At 52.5% G+C, this 22,785-nt stretch overlaps 1 protein-coding gene and 1 non-coding gene across 6 annotated transcripts in view; one reads left to right on the forward strand and one right to left on the reverse strand.

Annotated features, from left to right (window-relative positions):
• The window catches only part of KAZN (kazrin, periplakin interacting protein), a 1,079,687-nt gene that overhangs the window by 796,460 nt on the left and 260,442 nt on the right, over positions 1–22,785 (forward strand). The window lies entirely within an intron of this gene.
• Positions 19,220–19,303, reverse strand: TRNAR-UCG. Its single transcript has one exon. It is a non-coding gene; the product is annotated as a tRNA-Arg (tRNA).

The raw sequence follows: 22,785 nt of genomic DNA on the forward strand, positions 1-22,785 counted from the left end.
GAAAGAATCTCATTGGATGTTTTGGGCCAGATGTTCACTGGGGACCCAATCAGCTCTGGCCTGATAGTGTCGTCATTAACAAATAAAGATGGCCGCCACCTCTTGAGAGAAAGAATCTCATTGGATGTTTTGGGCCAGATGTTCACTGGGGACCCAATCAGCTCTGGCCTGATAGTGTCGTCATTAACAAATAAACATGGCCGCCACCTCTTGAGAGAAAGAATCTCATTGGATGTTTTGGGCCAGATGTTCACTGGGGACCCAATCAGCTCTGGCCTGATAGTGTCCTCATTAACAAATAAACATGGCCGCCACCTCTTGAGAGAAAGAATCTCATTGGATGTTTTGGGCCAGATGTTCACCCAGGATCCAATCAGCCCTGGCTGATAATGGTGGTGTCCTAAAGAACAAACAGGGCAGACAGGTCTTGTGTTGTGCTTACTAAGGACACGTCAGGAAGGTCGCTTCTTCTGTCGTCATAAAGTTGTCACACACACACCCCAAGCAGGAGCTTCGTGTTGCACCCTATTCCCGGTGACCTTCCTGCCCTGACCTTGTGCAGCACCTTCTCATCCCTTCTCTATCTGCCCTTCTGAAGCCCTGGGAATCACCTCTCTGTGTAGCCCAGGACAAAGTACTTGCCCTAAGCCTCAGCCTTCTCAACTCTAAAATGGACATGAAAATAAAACGTATCTCCTGGAAGTGTTGTGAATACGCATTCAGCTCTTTGCTCTTAAAATTGTTATTGCTTTTATTGTTGTGACTTGTTACTGGTGTCCTGGTGGCAGTGTTTCTCGCTGCCTAGCTGGGCTTAGAAAAAATAATAACAGCATAGGGCCCTGTGAAAGGGTGGAAGACATAAGCTTCAGAGCCGGCCGTATCTGGATTGCGACCTCACCCCCGCCACTTAATGTCTATGTGACAAGTCTTTCAACATCTCGGAGTTTGTTTTCTCATTTGCGAAACGAAAGTAGTAGCAGTGATGTTGCAGAATCCTTAAAAGGATCAAATGACGTCCCCCGTGCCTAGTGAGCTTAGCAAAATGCCTGGGAAATAGTAGGTTCTCAATAAAAGGGAATTCTTATCATTATTCTCATGATCTTGCCATTACTCTTGTCAGTTACCACTCTTATTGTTGAACCACTTACTTAGTCAAATAAACTCCTGCATAATAGCACGGCTGCTCAACTCCGTCTTACTATAGCGTAAATCTGATGAACTTCCTGACTCTGATGTCATTTATATCTTGGGCAGCTGCGATATTGGTTGATGATTAACCATTCAGGCTCCTATGCCTTCTCTCGCTGGTAACTGTACAGTTAATATTTTCAGAGCCGGGCAGTGCTGTCATTGGCTTCAAGGCCATCTGTACATAGTTTGAGAAGTAGCCCTGTGATTTTTGCATATGGCATTGGAGTGATTCGTTCTTCACTGAGATCGGAAGTAATTTGGAGCACACATTCCCTCAATCACATGTTCTCTGTGAACACATAGAGCTGAAACCCCACACTGGGCCAACCCAGGCATGGTGATTTGGCACCTTGAATGGATCGCAGGAAAATTAAGCTCAAATAAGGAGGCACTGTAAGCGCATTTCATTTCCATCTGCCATTTACAGAGAAAGGCCACTGCCCTGCATCTAAATAACCTGATGCCTGTCTTTAAAATGCACTCGCTCGCTCCCCTTCCCGACTCACTAAATCAGGATAAAGAAAAAAAAAAATACCTTTGTATAGAGTGGTGCCTGAACAATTTGCACACCCTGTAATCCTCACGTAACCCTGGCACCCTCCCCTGCACTCCTGCAAGACATTTAATAGAAGGATGTTGTGCTGACGTCTCAAATTGTAACGATATTGTAACTGTACAGAAATATGCCACGGTGAATTTTCTAGTGAACAGTGACGTGCCATTAGAAGTGCTGCAAAATTACCCATTTCTGAGCTAATGAACAGCGTACGTGTAGAGATAAGAGTCAACACTTTGAATCACGTTCTTCTGCTTATTAATTTCTGAGTCTTGACTCCAGCATCTTTAGGTTTAGACTGAGTTACGCATGCTTCGTGAACGTCTTTAAACGTGGCACATCCTGCTTCTCTTCTCGGAAGGCGGTATTTCCCAGGGGTTAAACTCACAGACTCGGAGCTCTGATTCTCTGGGTTCCAATCCTGTTTGGGCCCCTTTCTACCCATGTGACCTTGGATGTGTCGATATTAATAATAGGCAGTACAGGTATTAACACATATATTGTACTGAGCTGGTATTAAGGAGGGTTTAAGTTCCTTGTCTATATTGACGCTTTCGATCTTCAGATTTACAAGACTATGAGTTGGGTATTTTCCTTCTTATTTCCATATTATAAGTAGAAAACCAAGGCACAGCGGAGTTTGAATGTTGCCCAAAGTCAAGATCCCGTTATAACCAAGCTGGCATTTGAACCAGGGAGTTTGCCTCTGAAATCCCTGCTCTTGCCTAGGGTGCTCGGTTTATTCTGAGTGTCATCTTTCCCATCTATAAAATGGCAACGGTACTACTACCTGCTTCTGGGATTGTTGTTGCAATTACACATTTAAGCAAATGCACGTCAAGCGCTGGGCATGCTGCCTGGAATCTAGTATGAACTCAATTAATGTTGGCTGCTCTGTGATGAACAGCAGCCTTATAGGGCCTCTCCCGTGCATGATTCCAAGGGCACTCTGGGGGACCTTGCGCTGTGGGTCCTGCATGACTGCCCCCTCTGGAGCTGTGCAGCACAGCAGCTTTGTTGACCGGCATTGTTCTGGATGGCTCAGGGCGGGTAGAGGCTGAAGGGAAGGTGGCTGTCGGGAATCCACAGTAGCCCAGGGAAGAGATGGGGAGCCCTGACCACGGCGGTGGGAAAGCACGAGGGGGACCAGTTCTATAGGAGCATCATTATCAGTGAGTCAACATTTTTGAAAGATCGGCCAGATTTAGGACCATGTCAGTGGCCCCAGAAGAAAACCAAGCCAATCAGCAGTGAGAGCCAGGCCTCTGTGCAGGACCCACTATAGAATTTTCATGCGGAAAGCGTTAAACATTTCAAGAGAACAACAACAGAGCGCTAAACCAAGCACGGAGTACTTCTAAGCGTCGGGCCCTGTGCAGTTGCACAGGTCCCGTACCTAGGAAGCCTGCCCTGCCTTTCTGTCACTGTCCCACCCCCAACCGCAGCCCTCACCCCTGTGAACTGGAGATGGGGCTGAAGTGGTTCCCGGGCCTCCAGCTTCACGAGCTCATGCCCTGGTTGGCCTCAGATTTCTCCCTCTAGGAGCCTGCTGAAAGACAGATGCGCAGGTGAAATGAGATGGTTTGGACGCCAACAGAAGAGGGGCGGGGAAGAGAAATCTTTAGCCCAGATGAATTGTGATTAACCACAGATACTAAGGAGCGCTCCAGGGAAGCTGAGATGGGTAAATTGAATTCTTGGGGTGGCAGCTCACGGAACTCGAGCAGTGGCCTCTGTCCAGGAAGATTGATGCACCGCAAACACGTATAAGACTTCTTTTCCATACGTCAGGCTGTGAGAGTGATGAGGCTTACATGGCTGTCACCTGTCTGCATGAATATAAGATGCCCAGAGACACAGTAAACCCCAAGCCCCCCCGAGGACCCCTACCCCGTTAAAGTGTATGATGCAGAGGCCTGCCCGTGATGGGTCCATTCCTGCCAACGCTCACCTGCCAGGCTGGAGATGGCTTCTCTTCTGCAGCTGCATCGTCTTTTTTTTTTTTTTTAAGTTTATTGATTTTTGAGAGAAAGCCACCACAAGCGGGGGAGGGGCAGAGAGAATCCCAAGCAGGCTCTGCACTGTCAGCAAGGAGCCCAACGCAGGGCTTGAGCCTACGAACCGTGAGATCATGACCTGAGCCCACATCAAGAGTGGGACGCTTAGCTGACTGAACCACCCAGGCGCCCCCTACAACCGCAGCATCTTAAGATAATTGAGCTTGTGGGCAGGTCGAGACAAGGAAGGGCAGCGGTGCGGACAGGTACTTCTGCCCAGCACACCCAATGCATGAGATGCCACCTGCAGAATCCCTTGGGGTAAGATTTCCAACAGAGAATTGACTTACAGTCCCCCCCCCCCACACACACACACAACCAACTCATTTGTGGTAGAAAGGTTCCAAGGCTCCCAGTGGACACCTGAAGCCACGGATAGTACTCCACCCTCTACAGGCTATTTATTTTCGTACACGCACATACCTGTGATGGTTTTTAACTTATAAATGAGGCACAGTAAGGGATTAACAATGGTAGCTGATAGCGAAGTAGAACAGTTGTAACCATAGGCCATAATAAACATTATGTGGATGTGGCCTCTCTCTCAAAGTATCTGAGTGTTGCTGTACTCACCCTTCTTGTGATGATGGGCGATGATACAGCGCCTACATGAGGAGTTAAAATGAGGCGAATCAGGGGGCTCCAGGGTGGCTCAGTCGGTTGAGCGTCCGACTTCAGCTCAGGTCGTGGATCTCACGGTTCGTGAATTCGAGCCCCACATCGGGCTCTGTGCTGACAACTCAGATCCTGGAGCCTGCTTCCAATTCTGTGTCTCCCTCTTTCTCTGTCCCTCTCCCCCTCACGCTCTGTCTCTTTCTCTCAAAAATAAATAAACGTTAAAACATTTTTTTTTAAAAAGGGGGCACCTGGGTGGCTCAGTCGGTTAAGGGTCCTACTTCAGCTCAGGTCATGATCTCACGGTCCGTGGGTTCGAGCCCCCCATTGGGCTCTGTGCTGACAGCTCGGAGCCCGGAGCCTGCTTTGGATTCTGCGTCTCCCCCTCTCTCTGACCCTCCCCTGTTCACGCTCTGTCTCTCTCTGTCTCAAAAATAAGTAAACGTGAAAAAAAACAAATTTAAAAAAATGAGGCAAATCCCATAGGGCTTGTGACGTAGCGTTAGGCTATGACTGAGCTGACGCTATGTCAGAAGGAGGGTCATCTGCTTCCAGACCACGGTTGACCACGGGCAACTAAAACCACGGATACGGGGATTAGCGCACAAATGGCACCATCTTCCCTGTGCGGGTCACCGTGAATTTCCTGCAGTGCCTTCACCCGACTCCGTCCTGGCAGAGTCCTGAAAGAATGAGCCACTGGTCAGGCTATGGGTCTGGAGATGAGCGGCTTCCGTGCCAGGAGCATTCATTCATTCGTTCATTTGTCAGTTCATTCGTTCATCATCTCCCCTAATGATCTCACTGAGTACCTTCCAGGGGGCACGCCTACCAGAGCTGAGCGCCTGGCGGGCAGGAAGGGGCCAGGAATCTGGTGGATGGGGGTGCAGGGGGGGTTCCCCAAAGCAAACCTTGTCTGCCTCACTACTTAGAACCAGAGCCACCCTCAAGGCAGGGAAGGACACGCCCCTGCCCAGGAGAGGATCTGAAACACACCAAATCCACCCCCTTCCCACCCGCTCAAACGCAAGACCCTGCTCGGCGTTGCAGACCCACTTTCCTCCACCGCCTTCCACACACCCTCCTTTGCAGGCAGATTTCAACCCCTTGTATTTTCCAGCCACTGTGCCTTTGTTCCTGCTGGTCCTTCCATCTGAACCATTTCCACTGACTGGGATGCTCCCCGTCCTTCAAAGCCCATCTCAGTCCCGGGTCCCTGTGACCAGATGGGACCTTGCCCCTCCTTGAAAATAAACCCACAGAGGGGCACCCGGGTGGCTCAGACAGTTCAGCGCCCAACTCTGGACTTGCGCTCAGGTCACGAACTCAACGGTTCATGGGTTCAAGCCCTGCATCGGGGTCTTGCGCTGACAGCTTGGAGCCCGCTTGAAATTCTGTCTTCCTCTCTCTCTGCCCTTCCCTCATTTGCTCTCTCTGTCTCTCAAAAATAAAAAATTAAAATTAGAATAAAAAAAAATAACCCTCCAGAGCCTGTGTCACTGCTCCTGGCACGTTGTGCCCTCCCTCCTGGGTTATTTGTTCTCTCGTCTTATTTGCCATTCTTCCTCTGCGGGCTAAGGTCCTGGGCTCTTCATCTTTCTGGTGCCCCTAAAGTCTAGACAGTACCTGGCATACAGTGAATATGTTTCTGTAATTGAAGCTTATCCCCCGGCTGACGCGTGCTCCCAGTACCCCTTAGATGACAGCTCCTGTCCACTATTTTCCAAAGGATTCTTTGATTTGTTTCCCTTTGTGGAATGTGGTCTCCTGTAACTGAGTCACCACATCATGGTGTTCCTTGAATTTCCTGACCCAGAGTGGGGTATGGAATAAAGGGGCTTTTTCTACGTGTGTGTGTGTGTGTGTGTGTGTGTGTGTGTGTGTGATGTAATTCACATAGCACGAGACTGGCCGTTTTAAAGTCTATGATTCAGTGGTTTTTAGGATATTCACGAGGTGGTGCAACCACGACAGCTGTCTGATTCCAGGACATTTACAGCATCCTAAAAAAGTAAAGGGCTCATTGTTAACTTTAAGAATACGGCAGTTCTCTCGTTGGGGAATCACGGGTGTCATGATCCAAACCCCGACCCGATGGTTTCCCAGAGCTGTCAGGGGTTGCGAGGCCCCTGGGGGAGGGGCAGGCTGCATCCCATCCGTCCTGAGCCCTCAGCTCCCCAGTCTCGTCCTGTCTTACCCCCACTTCCTCTCTTGCCCACCACGTGCTTAACACAGAACCCAGCTCTCGAAACGGCCCGGAGATGCATCTAAATCATCGAAAGCGATCCCTCTTTGAACTCTGTCCCATCACCGTTAATCTGTTTGGACAGCCTTTCTCCCCGGCGCGGCTTATTAAGATTTCATTACCCGGGAGCCAGAGCGCACATCATGAACCTTGACTTAGCATCGCGAAGAACGAGGGGGTGGGGACATCTTCCCGCCGGCTGGGGAGCCCAGGTAAGGGGTGGGGGTGGGGAGGGTGTGCTAGAAGCCTTCGTGGGTGACACATGCACGTCAGAAACCTCTCCACTTTCTCCTTCTTCCGTCCCGAAATGCCACTCTGAGCCTCATCCGCAGGTAGCTCTTTGCACACTTGTCCGTTAGCCCGTTGGTGCCACCACAGAAAACGCCCCTCGTCAGCTCTGCTGGGCTAATGAGCCAACATGCTGTGCCTCTTAGCATCCGCATGACTTCTGAACCGCTATTGGAGGGGATCTGATCAAGGAATGTCACCCTGTTCACTGGACACACCTCCCATCTTCTGTCACCTCCCTCCACTTGCCCACAAAGCACCCAGCAACGCTGCAGGGGGTGGGGGGGGGGGCACCTGGGACTCCACTGAGGACGCCGGTGCGAGCTCAGTCCCCGGGAGAAGAAGAAAGCAGGAGGTGGTTAAGAAGCTGGGCAAGCTTCCGGAACATCCGAGGCCTAATCCATCCTGCCACCGGACCGCGGTTCCCAGGCCTGCAGGCCACGCTTGCCTGACCCGCCAGGACGGAAGCAGCTCACCGCCAGCCTTTAATCTCTGCACACACACAGCTTCCCCTCATCCACGCATTTGATCCCGTGGAGGGGGCTGCGGATTGCTGTCGTTGCCGTGGTCCCTGGGCCTGGGGGTGGGATTCACCTTTCTGGAGGAACGGCCGCATCAGCCCGTGTGACCTCGGTCAGTGCTGCGGGGACTTGGATTGTCCCAACTGCGGCTGTACTTTCAAAACGCCTCCTCCGGCCCCTTTGATGCCCCTCCTGAGTCTCATCTTCAAATGCCCGTCCTCACCCCTGCCCACCCCCAAAGCACAGGGCTGCTGCCTTTGGCTGTCAGATGTAGGACAGGAGTCAGAATCGCTACCTGGTTGAAAGGATAGATGATTCACAGGTGGCCAGCCACTCATTCATCCGTTCATCTCTTCAGTGGTTATTTATTGAGCACCCACTGTGTGCCAGATGCTCTGCTGGGTGTTAAGGGAAGGAAACTGCGCGAGACAGCGCCCCTGCCCCCCAAAGACTCTCACAGCCCAGTAGGCAGGCAGACACAACGAGGTGGAGGAGTTTTGTGGGGACCCAGAGGGCCTCTTACCTCCCCCGGGAGGTCAGGGTGTCTCCAAAAGGAGAGGAGCCTTGCTAGCATCATGAAGAACCGGCAGGTGAAGAAACTGGAAGGGAGCATTCCAAGCCAGGAACAGCACATGCAAAGGCACGGAGGCAAGGAGAGCAGTGTGCACTTGAGGACGGGCACGTGGGACATGGTCGGTGCGATTCTGCTGGGAAAGTGGCCGGGGCGGGGGGGGGGGCCACGGGGGTCCGGCCAGCTGGGTCTGTGTGCTGTGCCCAGGCCGTGGGGCTGTTGACAGCTTCGTGCAATAGAGGGATGGGCGTGGACACCCCCCTGCAGAAATGTGGGGGAGGTGAGGCTGGAGGGAGGGAGGGACCTCCAGGGACCACCGTGGTGGCCCCAGCAAGAAGTGGAAAGGGCAGCAACTGAGGCCTTGGTGGTGCAGTCTGGGGTTGGGGGGCGGGGGGGTCGCCCTGCCTTGTCGGATCGGAAAGGTCTGAAAGGAGCCGCGACATTTTCCCACTTTCCTCTGAGGAAATACTACACTACATTCAGAGCATTTCCTAGTGCCTCGTGGCTCACCTCTGCACCCACCCGCCGCCGTCCCATGCAGTTTAGTTGCTCGGGGTTGGGAGTCTGGAGCCGTATCAGCTGGGTTCAAACCCCGGCCCTACCACCTATGGGCTGTGTGACCTCAGTACCTGTTCACACGGCTGTAAGATGGACAGGAGTGTAGTGAGCGTATCCAGTCACAGGGTGTGGTGGGCAACACACGCGTGGGTCTGTGTGTGTATATAGAGTGCCCGGCACACAGTAAGTGCTCAATAAATACGCGCTCTCATTCCTCCTCCTGGGAGCCTTCCTTGCCCTCTGTGGCTCAAGACAGGTCAGGAGAGAGCCCAGTTTATATTTGAAGCCGGTGAGAACTTTGGGTAGAAGGGAGCCCTGGGCAGCCCCCCGGGTTGTCTGTCTTTGGCAAACAAGCAGGCCGCCCCCTCCCCGCTCAGCGCCCCGTGAACGCGCACAGCCCACAGCCTCCACCCGAGGAAGTGAAAAAAAAAAAAAAAAAAAAAAAAACCGGATTGGATTTTTCGGCGTAATCAAAAGGAAAGCCGCGGGGCCCGACTTTTTGTTCGGCAGCAATTACGTAGGTGGCATTTACCGACTCTCACCCGGAACCTCAGCTTCCCTGCTTTCCTCTCCCGGCTCCGACAGATGCAGCCCCGCGCGTTTCCCCCCGCTCCCCAACGGGGTTTCCTAGGTGCCCCCTCGTAGCCTTCCGGGGTCAGCCGGGGGGTCTCCCCCTTCATGGCAAGAAAGCCCACAAGGGATTTCAGGCTTTGATCTAAACCAGACACAGTCAGGAACCAAAAGAGGCATGGAGAGCCTTGAAAATTCCGTGGCATCCAAAGGGGAATGCCGCTGGATTGTCCGCTACCGGGATCCTCTGCAAACTGACAAAAGGCAGGGGGTCCCTGGACTTGGGGCTCTGGGTGCCCTCCTCTGCCGAGTGGGTGTAGCCCGTGTTGTGCTGCTCAGTGCGTAACCACCAGCTCTCTCCGGGACGGGGGAGGGGAGGCTGCTTGCGGCGATCCCCGATTTCCATGGCGTAGATACTTTCGCCACTGACTTGACGTCCCGAACTACGGAGCTAGAATGAGACGGGCACGGTCAGCTCCAAGGGGCCAGGGGCTGGCTGCACCACCCCAGCAGCACCTGCCCCGCAGGCCGTCAGAGAATGAGAACCAGCGTGCACACAGATAACACTGTGAGGGGGTGTGCGTACCCACCGCCCGGGGACTCCCAGCAGGCTGGGAACCGACACAGGCCCAACGGCGATCTTTGTACCGCGTGCAGGGCGCAGAGTAGGTGCTCATCTGGCCCTTAGTGATTGGGTCAAAAGCCTTTTATACTCTTCCCGCCACAGCCTTGCTGCCCTCCCTGCAGTTAAGTTTATTTTCAAATTCAGGCTTCGTGGCACCCTCAGTGTTCACCGTCTCTGCCATCCATCAGAACCTCCACAAAAATGTAACCTAAATTTGCCCAACTTCTTTCCCTCCGGCTGCCCTATGGGGTCTGGTTCCCACCTACCCCCCTGCCCTCATCTGCTGCCACTGGTCCCCGTGCTCATTCTCTGCCAGCATTGCTGCGACATGCCATGCATTGTCCTCCCACGGGGCCTTGGCACATGCTGTCTGTGCCTCTCCTCGTTCTCCCATCACTCGGGTCTCTGCTCAGATGTCACCTTTCAGAAAACCTGGCCTGAAATAGGAAGGCTTCACTGGCACCCCGTTCTTTATCCTTCCCCCCCCCCCCCAGCCTACCTTATATTTCTTTCTACCTTGTACAGTATAGGTTTCCTTGTTGGTTTATTACCTGTTCTCCCCCACCTCCACTCGTGGTGAGCTCCTCACGGGAGAAAATCTGTCCACTTGTCTGTGGGCCCCACCTCCCCTCTGTTCCCACCTGCACTCTGTCTCTCTCTGATTGGAAATGCCAGATCAGCTCCTTTCCAGCCTCCATCCCTTGTTCTGGTGCCTTCTGTCTCTCAGAGCTCTGCCCTCCCGTGGACCAAACTCTGGGTGTCGTTCCTGCACATACGTGCCATATGCCTCAAGTCAAGGTTGGCCCTGGCCTGTGCATGATCTTCGCAGGCACCCGTCTCCTCCCCCGCCCTTGACTTTCCCCCGCCAGAGCTCAGGCCCCCTCCATTCTTCAGACGCAAGGCTCACATCTTAATGAGGCCCGAGTCCTCGTGCTACATCCTGCCCAGCCCGTGACAAGCACATCTCGGTCCACCCACCTGGTGGGAGCTCCGTCGGTGCAGGGACCTTGTCCTGTGCAGCCCTCGTGTCTAGTCCCTAGAACAGAGCCTGGCATCCTAGACATAAAGACGGGGTAACTGACAATTCTTCCAGCAGCCCAGAATCTGCTCGAGAGCTCTGCGGTGGGTGCATTGCTGTTGCAAAGGGACACAGAAGTGTCCAGTTCGCCTGGGCCCTGCACGTTGCCCTCATTTTGGAAGATAACTGTCCCTCCCCCCCTTAGCAAGCACGGCACCATGGAAGCGTCTCCCCATTGGGTGCTTCCTCAAAGAACTGCCTTTTGCGTAACATGAGGAGTCCTCACCCCCTGTCACCTGAAGGAGCGAGCTTAAGAAAGACAAACTTTACAGAAAGAAAAAAGAGGCTTGGAGAGAGGGCATGACCTGCCCTTTTCTCCAAAGCACGACTGCAGCAGAGAGAAGCAGGATGCAAGTTGGCTCAGGACGCAGCTTCTGGGTCCACTGTGGGCAGAAGATGGTCGAGATGGCGTCATGGGTTTCAGGAGGTATGAATTCTCTGTGTGGACATGTCATTGGACAGCCTCTTGAGTAAAGCAGGGGGGTGGAAAGGGAGAGGGTGGTGCTGTTTTGAATTGTTTTGTTGGAGTAATGCCAAGGGGAGAACGATGCAGTGCCCCCTAGAACCCATTCCAGGAGACGGGAGTCTACAAAAAGGGATGGGCGTGAGAGGATTGGGAAGTATGTTGGAACCCAGAATGTTAACAGACTGAATGAAGACGATACATCAGCTCAAGAGAGATGGGCACCATTGTTGCTCACCGAAGCCTTTTTCAGTTTTTCTGCAAATAGAGGTTCCATAGCTTCGAGGCAGAGTGTCTGCCGTGGAGTCAGGAATACCTGGCTTCCAACTGGGGCTCAGATCGTCTTCCATGAGTCATCAGACCCCAGGCAAGTTTGCCCTCAAGCCTCAGTTTCCTTATCTGCAAAATGGTCACCATACTATGCCTGTTGTGTTGAGCTGCTGTGAGGATAAAATAATCCTTAGTCAACGTTCAAAAGATGCTGATTCTCATTTATTTATTAGCCGATAACGTGGTGCCCGTAATGTTGCAGGGATTCTTCTAGGTGCTTAACAGGCAGTAATTCAGTCACCTTTATTATATACCAGACTACACCATTTCCCCACCTCATAGATGTGGAAACTGAGGCACAGAGAAGTTAAGAAGACTGTCTGAGTCACACAGCTCAGGAGCGCCGGAAGCAGCGTTTGCACCCATGAGCGTGACCTCTGTCTGTGCTCTGCTGCCTTTTACACAGTTTGATCACCTGCTCCACGCATGGCCCTGTGGCGAAGCACCAAAGCCAAAGGAGACGTAGAAAACACAGCTCCTCTCTTTACGTTGCCGGAGAGCTCACTATCTCATGAAGTCCTCTGCTTATAACGTGGCAGATAATCAAGTAGCAGAGCATCCAAGCAGCTTTTCAAAGTGCATCAGCAAACACCCTTCTCTCCATGCAGAAATCAGTAGTCTTAGCAGGTGAGCTTTCCTTCCTTTGTCAGGGTAAGGACAGTAAGAAATGCAGTAAGAAATAAATGCTCATTTAAAACCTCTGACTTTGGGGGCACCCTGGGAGGCTCAGTCGGTTAAGCGTCCGACTTCGGCTCAGATCATGATCTCACGGTTCGTGGGTTCGAGCCCCGTGTCGGGCTCCGTGCGGACAGCTCAGAGCCCGGAGCCTGCTTCAGATTCTGTGTCCCCCTCTCTCTCTGCTCCTCCTCCGCTGGCACTCTGTCTCTCTGTCTGTCTCTCTCAGAAACAAAATTACAATTAAAAAGAAATAAATAAATGAGTAACAAAACCCCTGACTGTAGTGGGGTTGTTTGTTACGGCAGTCTAACCTCGCCTGTCCTATCTGCTACACCCTTGTACCACGGCTTTATGTCTGATTCATGCACTGTGCGTTCAGAGCCCATGTGCAGTGACTACCCAGCAGGGTGAGGTGAACTCCACCAGCCGAATTGCCTGGGGGCTGCAGAAGCTAAAGTGGGTGTTTTCATCGCTTTTGCCCAGAAAGGCTTCATTGGAGACACCTGTGGGAATGACTGTTTTGTTTTCATGTTAGCCAATTTTTAAAGCTTTCATTACCGATGATAAATTATTCAAAAAGGAGTAACACCCGAAACCTCTTTAGAATATTGACGTGGTCCAGCAGTAAATGAATGGAAAAGTACCTCCAGGTCCGAGGCTAACTTCCATTTAATTTTTAGAGGACCCAGTCGAGTTGTTAAAATGATCAGAAATGGGCCTGGCCAGAGCCAGCTCTGCAAAAAGGGGACCATTAACTTAATCCGATCAAGTCAATGTCAAGAAAACAAAACTCCTCATGTGACGGTGGGACTCAGGATGTAATTAATGAGCGGCTTTGACTTTTATCCGGAGGCCCCTGAAGAACATCTTTTTGAAAAGGAGGTTCTAACTAAATAAAATATATATGTAATGTATAATTTAGTCTCATTTCTGGAATCTTACACAGTATTTTACAGGAAGCCTTGGAGACCCCAGACTCCCCCTCCCTTGTTGCGTCTTCGTATCTTCGTGCGACCGATAAAACCAGCGTTAGATAATGGATGTCCCCAAAGGCCGTACCGAAGTTCTAAGTATCTGACGTGTTTCTGGTACTGAATTACGGAGGCATTGTCAGATCATCTATGCGTGCGCCTAGAGATCTCGTGCCGTGGGATCTCAACCTGGGGTATTAATAGCTTCTGAAAGACTTGGGGTGTTGCGCGTGGGATGGCAGTTCCGTGATGAGCCAGACGGGAAGACAGCAGGGATTTCGGGTGGCCCAGAATCCCAGCCCAGAAATACTTCCTGACCCAGTATGTCAAGTCGCAAGGTTTTTATGCTCTTGATGCCAAGAACCGCGTTTGACCCAGCAATTCCACTCCTCGGTGTATATACGAGAGAAACGAAAACCGACGTCCACACGGGCTCGTACACGAATGGTCACAGCGGCGCAATTCTCAATAGCCAGAAGGTGGAAACAACCCAGACGTCCATCAGCTGAGGAAAGGACAAACAAAGTGTGGTATGTCCACACAGTGGGATATTTCCTGGCCGTAGAAAGGAGTGAAACATGGACATATAACTCGAAAAGGGCTGGAGCCTTCGAAACATGATGCTGTCAGAAGGCAGCCACAAAGAACGCTGTGTCGTGCGACTTCGTGCATACGGGATGTACGGAACAGGCAAATCCATAGAGACAGAAGGCAGATCTGTGGTTGCCAGAGCCGGGGGGAGGGGAGACGGGCGTGGCTGCTCATGGGTGGGGATTTCCTTGGCGTGATGAAAATATTCTGGAATTCGATAGTGGCGATGGTTTGCACAGCCTTGCGAATATACTAAAAACCACTGAATTGTATACTTTGAAAAGGTGAATTGTATGGTGTATGAATTCTATATCTGAAAAAAGGAAGTGTGGGAGGAAACAGGACCATAAGGCAAGGGCCGTGGTGATCAGATCAGAAACGTTCTAACCGCTGCGGCCCGTGGAACCGGGCGGCGATTCTGGAACTCCTTGACAGCCGGTCCACGAACGCCACACGGAGCAGTCTCGGGGTGTTTCCACATCGTTGTGGCTCTCCTTCCGTGATACCTCAACAGGCTCCTCTGGGAATGTTTTTCTCTGGAAGTAAAGACCAGGAGCACGTTCGTGTGTCTGGGGCCAAGCTTACTTGTCAGTGTTGCAAGGAGCCGTGATGCAGACAGGGGCCAGCAGAGTTGCAGGTGACTTCCACCCCGAGTAGAGCTCACAAATTAGCCGAGTCCTTGACCCTAGGGCATTCTGGGCCCTTCTGAAACTGAAAGAGAAGGGATGGTGATTTAGGATGGGCTGTCCTCCGTAAAATCTCCATTTCCCAATGGGGGGAGGGGGAGAAGGAGGAGAAGGATGGGCTGCTCAAGACAAGTCATTCATCATATCCCGGGCTTCATCGGGAAGGTTCTGACAGCCTGCTCTGTCTGTCACACACCAGTGATGAATTTACCAACACGGCTTGCTGCAAGGTCTCTCTTCAATCCCTCCTTCTTTGCACTAAAGGGGGCTGTTCTGACCCTTCCAGAGCCTCCCTCTGTCACACCCTCCATTTTAAAACGATCTCTTCCAGGGGCGCCCAGGTGGCTTAGTCAGGAAAGCCACCTGACCCCTCAGGGCCTGATTCCCTCACTGCTAACATGGACACAATTGCCGTCTGACCCATGCTCCTCCCGGTGTGGTCGGGAAAATGGAATGTGATTTGTGATTGTGAAAGTGATTATGGGAAAAATAAGACATTTGTGTTGCTATGCCTAATACTGCGGCCGTGGCCACCATTTATGGAGGGCTAATGACACAGCAAATACCGTGTTAGAGATCTCCCTTGACCCACACAGTGTCCTGAGAAGGACATTTTTCAGAGGAGGAAACTGAGGCTCAGAGAAATGGAGCAGGGTGTCCTCGATCACCTCATCAGAGATCTGCAGAGGGGGGACTCAGACCCACTGACCATTCACCGCCGTCCCCTGCTGTGTCTGTGACTGATGTGCAACCCTGCCCTCTGGCCAGCACCAGACCTGACGGTGTGCTGGGGCGGTGGGGGCGGGGGGGGGGAGGTGCTGATACTCAGGATCAGAAAGTCCATGCATCGGAGGCCCCTGCAGACGGGACCAGGGAGCGAGGTCCCAGAGCCACCATCGCTTTCTGGTCCCCAGTGGAGCAAGGCTGGTGGAACTGGGGGGCCCAGCTGCCCGTTGCTTGGGCTGTCCTTCGTGAATGATGCCCCAGCTGGGTCTCTGCATCCGGCATGAAGCAGAGCCCCGAGTGGGCCCCATACATCCGGCTCCGTCTGGGGAGAGAGGCACTCAAGTGCTGTATGATTGTGCTTCCCCAGGCACTGCTCTCACTGGGCCTGGAGAGAGGCTTCCGGGCCTCGCTCTGCTGCCCTCCGCTCCAGGGAGGGCCGGCGCTCCACAGCGGGGCTCCAGGGACACTGGGCGTGGCCAGCAGGCAAAAGCCTTGGTGGCCTTTCTTCTGGGCCTGGTCCGTGGGCCAGGACACAGAGCACCAACGCAGATCCTGTCCCCCAGTGAACATGGAGAGTTTTATCTGAACTCACCTACACCCCAGAAGCCAGCGAGATAAACAGTCGTGCACCCGCCCAGTCAGTCCTGGTCCTCTATCTTCTCCCCAGACTCCCACCCGCCTCTGTTCCCCTTCCTGGGCCCACCAGCTCCCGACCCAGTGACGCTGGCCTCTGAGTCCAGCTCCAGGGCTCCCAGATTGTGTGCTTGGAAACCTCGGTGTCGTCTTTGGACGTGGTCTGAGCCATCCCCCTCTGCCTTGGGCTCAGAGCAGCTCTATCAGGCGGGCTCTTTGAAAGGAAGAAAGACCAGTCCTGGAAAAAATGTGAGCAGAGACAGGGTTGCTCAGAAGGAAGGATGTGACAGAGCTCTCTCCACATCAGAGGAAGAGCTGACGAGCAAGACTCGGAAGGGTCAGGACTCAGGGCAGCACGGGGTTCTAGGTAGCAGGGACCTGTGGACAGTCCAGTGGGGTTTGCTGCTGGAATGAATGAATTCTAGCCCTGAAAGATTTGTGTCTCCCCACCAAAACGCCAATGTCCGCGATGGGGACCCGTGGGCCTAACTCGGGCCCAGTGGGGTCAACCAGTGTGAGCAACATGAATGAAGAGTGCAGGGGAGGCCCCCTCCCCATGCAAAATCTGGGTGCTTGTACCAGAATGGGGGACTGGAGGCAAAAATAACAGATGTCAGCTCATCACCCCAATTGATCACACCCTGAGCCCCCAAAGTCCCCAACACTCAGATTTACCAAGGAAAAAGAGGCCTCCCCCCTTCGTTTCTCTTTGAAGGGAGTATATCAGGTTCTTTGTCCCAACTTCTTAAAATGTGCAGACGTGGGGAAAGAGCCATCAGCACAGGCACTGCCGAGGGAAGCGGGAACCCTGAGCAGTACATAAGGGCATATGCTTTGGTTACAGCTACATTTGGAGTCACGTCCCGGCCCTGCCATTTCATACTGCTGTGACCGCGGGCAAGCCGCTTAACCGGTCTGAACCTTGGGATGCTCCTTGACAAAACGGAGAGGAAATCAGACCTATCTTGCAAGGTTATTGCGAAGATCAAATTTGTGTTCGTCGGGGTGCAGCTGAAGTGTTATTTATAAAGGCCTGAAAGGCAGGGAACGAGCTCCCAGTGCATTTTTCTCTTTCGTAAAAGCCTAGAAGAGGGTGGTCGGGGGCAGCTCTGCCCCATAAGCTTGTCGAGGGACCCAGGTTCTTTCTACCTTGTTGCTCTGCTCAGTATTGGGGACTTACCCATTGGGTGAAGCTGCCTCCACACCCTTTGCAGCCACAGAGGGGGAACGTGGAAGCAGAAGCAGATTCTCTAAACCCACGTGATCTGCACGTTCGGAAGCTGGTCCCAGCCACTTTCCATTGACCAGAATGTGCCACGCAGCAGAACTTAGCTGCAAAGGATCCTGGGAAGCGGAGTCCCTGGGCTCCCATGTGCCTGCCAGGATTGGTGGGCTTGGGGGACAGGGATGGGGGATGGAAGGAATATTCCATAACTGCCCAGGAAAGGGGAATGGATGCTGGGACAAAAGGGACCATCGTTGACACTAGCGAGATAATGCAATTAAAGAACAATTAGCACACCCGTACTGCACGGGAAGGACTCAGTGGTCCCTGTCATTTGGAATAGTCTTTCTTAGGAGGAATAGGCGAGTTATCTCTCATCTCAATATTCTAGTTCTGGAAGCCAGGCAGGAACACGGATGTGAGGGCACGGCCCCCGATGTTCTTTCTTCCCAAGCCCCAGACAGTACGAAGAGCCCTTAGTGGGCCCTCTGGCCCGAAGGAGAAAGCCCACAGCCCCTCAAGGGTGTGACCACCCCTTCGCCAGTTGCCCCAGACACTGTTCCTTTCGTGTCAGCATCTGATGCCGGTGCCTTTTGGTCACGTCACCCCAGAGGGGCAGCCACACGTGATTGGCATCCCACGGGAGGGAGTTTGGCGACCGGCTTGGCATGTCAGCCGATGCCCTGCCATGTCTGCTTTGGTTGACATTTCATTATATTTTGTCTTCATCAGCTGTCAGGCCAACCCCCTGCCAGGACACTGAATTATGCTTGAAGCCAGCCATCCCCTGTGGACACCTTCTCATTTGGGCCTCCTCAACTGGATGGCCCTCGGAGAAAACGGACACGAGTCCAGTTGGCAGGGAAAACCTTGGGAGTCAGAGAGCATGCGGTCAGGCATGACCTTCCTTCCATTTTCTTCACTGTCTCAGCCTTCGAGAAAACACAAAGCTTCCTGACAGTGCTATCATTAAGGAATTTGGACATCTTTAATTCTTTGTTGATCTGTACACATCTAACACACACGCCCTTCTAACCACTGTGTCCGTGTCTGATTTTTTTTTAATGTTTATTTTTATTGTTGAGAGCTAGAGAGAGAGCACGAGCAGGGGGTGCAGGGAGAGAGAGAGGCGGGGACAGAGGATCTGAATCGGGCTCTGTGCTGACAGCAGAGAGCCCGATGCAGGGCTTGAACTCACGAACCGCGACATCATGACCTGAGCCAAAGTCGGATGCTCAACCGACTGAGCCACCCAGGTGCCCCTGTCCCTTCTAATCTTAAGCTGTCACTGGGGAGTAGCTTTTGAAGTTTCAGAATACTTTCTGAATAACAAACGCTTCTGTGGCACTTATAATGTCCTGACTACAGTTCTATGTGTCCTACGTGCCCAGGTTCCCTCCCTGCCTGAATCAGTTCTGTTTCTGAGTTCGTGACAACAAGCAGCAAGGCTTTCAATAAAGGCAACATTTAACCTTCAGAACAATCCTATAAAGCAGGTCCTACTATTACCCCCATTTTATGGATGGAGACACTGATGCACACTGAGTTCGGTGGCATGCCAAAGGTCGCTGGGCTTGTACGTGGCAGAGCTGGGTTTGAATCCAGGAAGTCTGATTCTGTATTTGTGCCCCTAGCCACTGTGCAGATGGGTGTGGAGAACAGAAGTTCATGGACCACTCCATCCCATTCCCCTGGGTCTACCTGTCCTGCAGGGGGGAAAGCTGGGAACTCGGCGTCAGGACTCCCTTGCAGCTAGAGTTCTTCATGTGGTTCTGCTTTGACCACACAGACGAACTCATGGGTGGTTTGGGACGTAGGAGGGAGGCAGAGACACCTGCCCGCTGCTTCTATACTTCAGCAGGCAAGCATGTATCTAAGGTCCTTTCTTTCTCTGTGGTCACTTTCAATTTTTTTTTTTTTTTTTTTAGCGTTTTATTTTTATTTTTTGAGAGACAGAGACAGAGCGTGAGCAGGGGAGGGGCAGAGAGAGAGGGAGACACAGAACCCAAGGCAGGAGCCAGGTTCCGAGCTGTCAGCACAAAGCCCGACGTGGGGCTTGAACCCACGGACGGGAGACCACGACCTGAGCCGAAGTCAGATGCTCAACCGACTGAGCCAGCCAGCCGCCCCATTTTTTAAAATTCGTTTTAACATTTTATTTTTACTTCTCCGTGGTCACTTTAGCAGTGGCCTGGGAGTGGGCCCAGCTGGCCGCAGTCTTGGCACGCGTGGTGTGGTTGCAGGAGAAGCAGAGGAAGGGGCAGCTTCCTGATTGTGGCCAAGGAGGTAAAGTCCTGGGGCTGCCAATATCTGATTCGTAGAAGACGCAGCAGTTTCCTGGTGTGGATTTCATTCCTGAGAACTGTGTTCCTTAGGCTTTTCCTATAATCACACAATATAATCAATATCCTGTAATAAATACTTCTCTGCCTAGAGGAACCAGAAGGGTCCATTCTCTGAACTCACCCCAGTCACACAGTGCGAGACCCAAATATCATCTTCATTTCGGACAAAGATAACATTGGAGAATGTGTCCTGTGTCACAGGTTGAATTCAGCCATGGCCATTTCATTCCTTTTTGCCAGTGATTTGTTCTAGGAATGGTCATGTGACCTCGTTCTAGTCAACAAGAAGGGTAAGTTGGCTTGGCAGCTTCCGGGAAAGATTTTCCTCTCTGATAAAGCAGAGGGCCACATGACTACAAAATCCTTTTTTTTTTTTTTTTTTTTTTTTTTTTTACCACCACTCCTTTGTTCCTGTTTGGGCAGTGGGTTTGCTAGAAAGGAGGTGATGCTTGGAGTTCTGGCAGCCATTGTGTGACTATGAGGGAAGGCAGGTGGGCTCCCTAATTAGACATATTTCCCCACCCAGATGCAGGTAGCACTGGCCTGAAGCAAGTCCCCCTTCCCCCAGGGGTGGAGGCTGCCCTTCCCCTCCTAAGTTTGTGGAGGAGCAGAGCAGAATGTGCCCTTTCTGTGAGCAGGTCGCTCGAAAGAGGAAGGAGAAAGGAGGGGCCGGCCATGGAAGCTCAGTTCTTTATCGTGTGCTCACCAGGCAAACGAGTCAGTACTACCTGGGGTGGGGATGGAGACAGACGACAGATGAGGAGATTATGGAGGAAATCGGCTTGAAGTGCCATTTCTAGTATTGAGATTCTGGGCCCACGAATGGAGATCATGAGCATTAAGTCACCGTGCGAAAGCAGAGATGATATATGTCATAGATCACATGACTCTGCGTACAATTAAATACAGTCATTTTGTATTTTGTGGAAACCGCAGGGGTAGAGGGCATCATTCCAGAGTAAAGAGGTTTTTCAATAACTGATGCTTCGTCCGTTCTAGAGAGAGCATCTTTTAAAATGTTAACCTCTGGGGATGGACATTTTCTGAGAAGTATTATTACAAAAAGAAACCATATTATTTAGGATGCTTTGGGTTACAGGTAACAAAATGCCCAACTAATAGAGGCTTCAATGATAAATGCATTTGATTTCTTTTTTTTTTTTTTAATGTTTATTTTTGAGAGAGAGAGAGAGAGAGAGAGACAGAGCACAAGTGGGGGAGGAGCAGAGAGAGAGGGAGACACAGAATGAGAAGCAGGCTCCAGGCTCTGAGCTGTCAGCACAGAGCCTGACACGGGGCTCGAAACCACGAACCGTGAGATTGTGATCTGAGCCGAAATTGGACACTTAACCGACTGAGCCACCCAAGCACCCCCATTTCATTTCTCACATAACAAAAAGTCTTAAGGTTGCAGAATTGGCTTAGGGCTCCGCACTGTCATTGAGGATCCAGATTCTTTCTATGTTCCCTTCCTTCCACCCTCAGCATGTTGGGGAACCCCTTCCCTGATAGTCACAAAATGGCTGCCAGAGCTCCAAGCATCACATCCTTTCTTACAAGCCCGTTCCCCAAACAGGAATGAAAGAGTGCTGGTAAAATAAGCACATGCTGCTCATGTGGCCCTCTGCTTTGTCAGAGAGGAAAATCTTCCCCAGAAGCTCTCAAGCCGACTTACCCTCCTTATTGACTAGAAGAGGGTCACACGACCATCCCTCGAACAAATCACTGGCAAAGAAGAATGAAGTGGCCGTGGCTGGTTTCAGACAGCGTTAGGGCTGTGCATATTGCCTCCCAAGCACCATCAGAGTCCTGATGGCATGGGGTGGGGGGGGGGGGGGGGTGGCAGGAACAGTGCAAGCTGGCCTGCGTGTCTCGTGTCTCAGTGTTGTGTAACGCAGAGGTTCCCTGCAGGGTCCAAATGGCCCCAGACCGTTGTGCTCTCTGAATTCTTTTGCTCGCTCTGTGTGACGGGTCGCATCCTCCCTCACTGCCAGGCTGCCGGCTGTCACTTCCCGCTACACCTATGTGCCTGTGAGAGGCAGCATCTCTCCCTGCGTCTGGGCTTTTCCTTTCACCGTCTGTAGGCCCAGAAACTTGGCGGGGCGGGGGTGGGGGTGGGGTGCAGCGGGGTGCAGAGAGGGTTACTGGATCTCATGGAAGTGGCACGGAAATGTTCCTGAATCCATTTTCCCCGAAGCTGGCTAGAGCCACCCCCGGATTCCTATGTTGTTTGATATTTTTTTCTTTTTCTTTTTCTTTTTTTTTTTTTGCTGCTCTTTAGTTAGCAGAAGAAGCTTTCTCGGAACAACCTAGGCCAGGAGGGGTGGGACGGTACCCTAGGCATTGTCGCATGCCCGCCCACCGTGGGAGGGGGCGCTGCCTGGGCGGCTGGTCTCCGATGTCGCCCACTGTAGATCCCTTGCACTGAGGGGTTTTCCCGGCCATCAGCTCTGCTGAGCGGCGCAAAGAACATAGCACAGAGTAATGGAGCCGATCAGGGTTGCTCAGCCTCAGCACTATTGACATCGGGGGCCCGCTCATCCTCCGAGGGGTTGTGTGGGGTGGGGGCTGTTCTTTGCACCGTGGGATTTTTAGCAGCATCCCTGGCCTCCACCTACTGCGTGCCAGTAACCACCCCCCACCCTGTCATAATAACGTCACCAGACATTGCCACACGCCACCTGGGGGTAGAGTCGCCCCCCCCCCAGCCCCGGGTGAGAAGCATAGGGCTGAGGGATCGTGGCCTGGAGGTACCTTCGTGGGCAGGCTTCCCTGACCACCCAGTGCCTTGCTTTTCTTCTCTCCCTGACCCTCATCACCCCCCGAATGTCTTACTATGTTTGTTTGCTTATCTGCTGCCAGCCCCAGACTCTCAAGGCCTGTGGGAGCAGAGGCCAGACCCGTCTTCCTGGTCGCAGTGTCCCCAGGCCCCACACGGCCTGCCGCACGCTGGGGGAGCGGGGGAGGGGCCAGCAACTATCAGCTGAATGTGAGCCAGAGAGTCCGTGAGCGGGTTCTCGACGGAGTCACTGAGGGGCTCTGTTCGGGCCACTTGGACGGACACTTACCCCCTACAGCCGCTCCACGTCACCTTACAAATAAGGCAACTGAGGAGCAGAGAAGTCCAGTAGCAAAGTGCTGACAAGTGACAGAGGCAGGACGTAAACTCTGGTCTGTCTGATTCCAAGGTGTGGCTTGAGTGGGGGACGCCAGGCTGTCCCCCTAAAGACACGAGGGAGGCTTGGAGGGGCTCCTTCTGACT

This window comes from Leopardus geoffroyi, chromosome C1 (genome assembly GCF_018350155.1).
Source record: "Leopardus geoffroyi isolate Oge1 chromosome C1, O.geoffroyi_Oge1_pat1.0, whole genome shotgun sequence".
In the NCBI taxonomy this organism is placed as follows: Eukaryota; Metazoa; Chordata; class Mammalia; order Carnivora; family Felidae; genus Leopardus; species Leopardus geoffroyi.